General features: G+C 42.6%; 1 pseudogene; it reads right to left on the bottom strand.

Annotated features, from left to right (window-relative positions):
• Positions 1-568: 568 nt before the first annotated feature.
• LOC141572446 (synaptojanin-2-binding protein pseudogene) lies at positions 569-2,406 on the bottom strand (annotated as a pseudogene).
• Between the last annotated feature and the right edge of the window lie 1,590 nt (positions 2,407-3,996).

The raw sequence follows: 3,996 nt of genomic DNA, 5'->3' as shown, positions 1-3,996 counted from the left end.
TCTGTGCGCCACAAGCAGAGTCCTAGCAGTCCGAGTTCTTCCCTCTCCCACAGCACCTGCGCGGCTCCGTTTCTGCACTTCTCTCTTTCCTCCTCCCCCCACTCTCGCGAATCTCCCACCTGTAGGTGATTTCGGTAGTGGGCCTCTTCGTCTTGCCTGTCTGCTGTGCAGGGAGCCCTTTGTGGAGTTTTTGTTGTTCGATTCGTTGTAAATTCCCAGGAAGCTTTACAGAGGCTCACCTCACGCCGCCATTTTTCCACCAGAAGTCCGAGAGTAAGATTTAAGATTTTAAATTAGTTGCTTCAGTTTTCTTGATTTTTCAATGACTCAGATTGGGCATCCTGTAAGGCTCATTGTCTCTTACTCCCACTAGATATCAAATACTTCAATTAAGATCATACCTCACATCATACTTTAAGATCATACCTTACAGAAACCTAGAAACCAGAATAGCTTTCCACATCTTTAATTCTCTTAAGGCATTACTATTATACCATCATATATGCATATGTGTGTATGTGTGTGTGTGTATATATATATTTTTTAAAGTAAAAATGCTCTCCTCATTATCTTTTGTTTGATACAGGCACCCAAGTGTGTAGTTAGAAAGTAAATAAAGGCCACACAAACTTCCCAAGGAAGATCATTAAAAAGAAAAATCCTCTCTTCCTCTTATATCACACAACAGGCCTTTGAGGCATGCCAGCTAAGAAAACCGGTATCACCCGTGGTGATGGAAAGACTGGACCTTTCCCTCTTTGGGTTGTAGCTGAACTTCTATTGGCAGTCCTAGTAAAATATATAACTTCACTTGTTCTAAGCAAGTCTTTTCTTCAGCTTTCCTTCAAACAATACCTTTACTTACCCATTAGAATACGAGGATTTGGAGATTTTGAACAGCAAAGTCTGGTTGGGAAGGAGTCTCTTTCAATCATATGTTGGCTTGTGCAGAGAGAGGGAAAGATACGGAAGAACGGCAGGAGAGGGAGTGAGAGAAGAAAGAAATGTGTCTTCATCGGGAGCGTGGGAAGAATGGAAGCTTTTTAAAGTTGTTGCCGGTATCTCATGAAGGCCCAGGCCACTACCCTGGTGAGGGACAACACTGGCACCAGCACCATGGCTATGGGAATACCACTCAGTTCTGCTTCACCTTGAGGTCCTATAGGCCTATTCTGCACCTGTAGCCTGTGCTGCACTCTCAGGGACACTGCGTAGCCTGCGTTACGAAAGAGGTCTACAGCATCCTGGTGCAGCAGGTACTTTAGGTCTTGGCCATTCACTGAGAGGATCTTATCATCCTTCTGGAGCCGCCCATCCAGGGCCGCAGCCCCGTTCTCTTTGATGCGACCTCGTAGATGCCACTGTCATTGGAGACATCCTGCTGGTCTGTCCCACTGATGATTTTGAAGTCCAGCCCTGAGGGTCCTCTGGTAAGAGTAATCTCTTCCTCAGTGACCGAATAATCCACACTTCCGTTCATGTTTTACTGCCTGTCTGGCTTCCCACCTGGGCCAACGAGGGCTCCCACAGGTGAAGGTGAATCAATCTCAGTGTGCGGCGCCCAAAACACACCACTTTCTCCTTCAATTTTAAATGATAGCCTTGCTGGATAAAGTAATCTAGGTTGTAGGCCTTTGTTTACCATCACTTTGAGTACCTCTTGCCATTCCCTTCTGGCCTGCAATGTTTCTGTAGAAAAGTCATTTGATAGTCGTATAGGAGTTTCCTTGTATGTAACCCTCTGTCTTTCTCTTGCTGCTTTTAGGATTCTCTCTTTGTCTTTAACCTTTGCCATTTTAACTATAATGTGTCTTGGTGTGTACCTGTTTGGGTTTATCCTGGTTGGAATTCTCTGCACTTCCTGGGCTTGTATTCGTTTTCCTTCACCAGGTTAGGGACGTTTTTGGACATTATTACTTCAAATATGTTCTCGATCCCTTGCTTCCTCTCTTCACCTGCTGGTATTCCTATGATGCGCATGTTGTTGCGCTTGATGTTGTCCCAGCGATCTGTCAAACCCCCTTCATTGTTTTGTATTCTTTTTTCTTTTTGTTGTTCCGTTTGGGTGATCTCTGCTAACTTGTCTTCTAAATCGCTGATTCAATCCTCTGCCTCACCTAACCTGCTGGTAATTCCTTCAAGTGTGTTCTTTATTTCAGTTATGGTATTCTTTAGTTCTAACTGGTTGTTCATTATGATTTCTTTATCCTTCTTTATGTCGTCACTAAGCTCCTTAAACATTCTTATCATCAGTGTTCTGAACTCTGTCTCTGATAGGTTGGTTACCTCTGTTTCATTCAGTTCCAATTCTGTAGGTTTCTTCTGTTCTTTTATTTGGGACATGTTTCTTTGTGTCCCCATTCTGGCTGATTCTCTGTGTTTGCTTCGATGTATTACGTAGATCCCCTTGGGTTCTAGGTTTTTGCTGGATTATCTTTTGTGATATGTATCCTTTATATTTGACTTGCACTACATCAAGACTTGCCAAGACTTGGAGTAACCCTGATGAGTGTCCAGGTTAAGCCTCTGAGGAGGTGTTGGTAGTGAGTATAGTTATATAGCTAGTGTGGCAGAGGTGAGGAAAGTGGTCCCAAGCAATGTCTGGGAGGCAGCTGAAGAGAAAACTCCTAGCCTGTAGAAAAATGTTAAGCATAAATTTTCATAGCTTCTGCTGTGAGAAGGGAGTTGAACATGCCCACACTACTGCAAAGAACCCCTGTGTGATGTGATACAATAAACTGTCTTACATGCTGGTTCCTGACACAGACCATCAAAAACCCTTGGAATATCTTCAGTGATAGGGATAAAGGAGCAATTTTTGTTATTCATAGAATGTCCTTTCAACTATATCTGAGTTATGCTACTGAGGTGACTTTTGAAGGATGAGTCCTGGATGAGTCCATGTGATTAGAATGATTAGAGAGTAAGATTTCAGCATTTCCCCCACCCTAGCCCCATAGGAGATATCGGAGATGACATAATCACCAATGTCCAGTGATTTAATCAATCATGCTTCCATTAAAAACTCTGTACAACAGGGTTGGGAGAGTTTCTGGGTTGATGAACACATTGAGGTGCTAGGAGGTTTAGCATGCCCAGCGAGGGCTCAGATGCTCTGCATCCCTTCCCACATACCTTGCACTGTACATCTCTCCCTTTTAGCCGTTCCTGAGTAATACCCTTTATATAAACTTATAATAGTAAGTAAAGCACTTTTCTGCTGTTCAAGCAAATTATCAAACTTGAGCAATAGATCATGGAAACCTCCAATTTATAGCCAGTTAGTTAGAAGTATAGGTGACAACCTGGGCCTTGCAATTGGTGTTTAAAGTGGGGGACTGAGCCCTTAACCTATGATTCTGTGCTAACTTCAGGTAGTTAGTGTTAGAATCGAACTGTAGGACACCCAGTTGCTGTCTGTAGAGAACTGGAGCATTGCTTGGTGTGGAAAACCTACATATTTGGTGTCAGGAGGGTTGTAAATTGAGAAACAAGCTTTTCCTTTACCCTGAATAACTGCATCTTATTCTGCTGAAGCCTCCATGAAGCAATGTCCTGGGAACCAATACAGAAAGCTCAGCAAGTATTTAGTCAGGGATTTAGTGGTGAGCATGGGAAGCATTTGCCAATTGGACCTCAAGCCAGGTTTTCGTTTTATGCCTAGAATCAAAAAGGTCTCGAAGTATAGGGACAGGCTCCTTTTTGATTTTTTTTTTTTTTTTTTTTTTTTTTAACTCTTAGATCAGGGTCTTAAACCCTCTCTGGATCCAATGTTCCGAGAAGGACTGGAGAGAGATGGAGCTTGTCTCTGGTATCAGAAGGTATGGTGATATTAGGCTCAGTTAAAATGAATTTCTACGTTAGAATCACTAGAATATTGAAGATAACAATGAATCAAATATATCCCAAATGGAATCAAGAAACCTTGTAAACAGTTGAATTTAGGAGGATAAGTTCCTGATCTATATGCAACTGAAGTTGAGGTGGTCCAGGGCT

This window comes from Rhinolophus sinicus, linkage group LG06 (assembly GCF_036562045.2).
Source record: "Rhinolophus sinicus isolate RSC01 linkage group LG06, ASM3656204v1, whole genome shotgun sequence".
NCBI lineage: Eukaryota > Metazoa > Chordata > Mammalia > Chiroptera > Rhinolophidae > Rhinolophus > Rhinolophus sinicus.
This window is presented reverse-complemented; position numbering and strand designations above follow the sequence as displayed.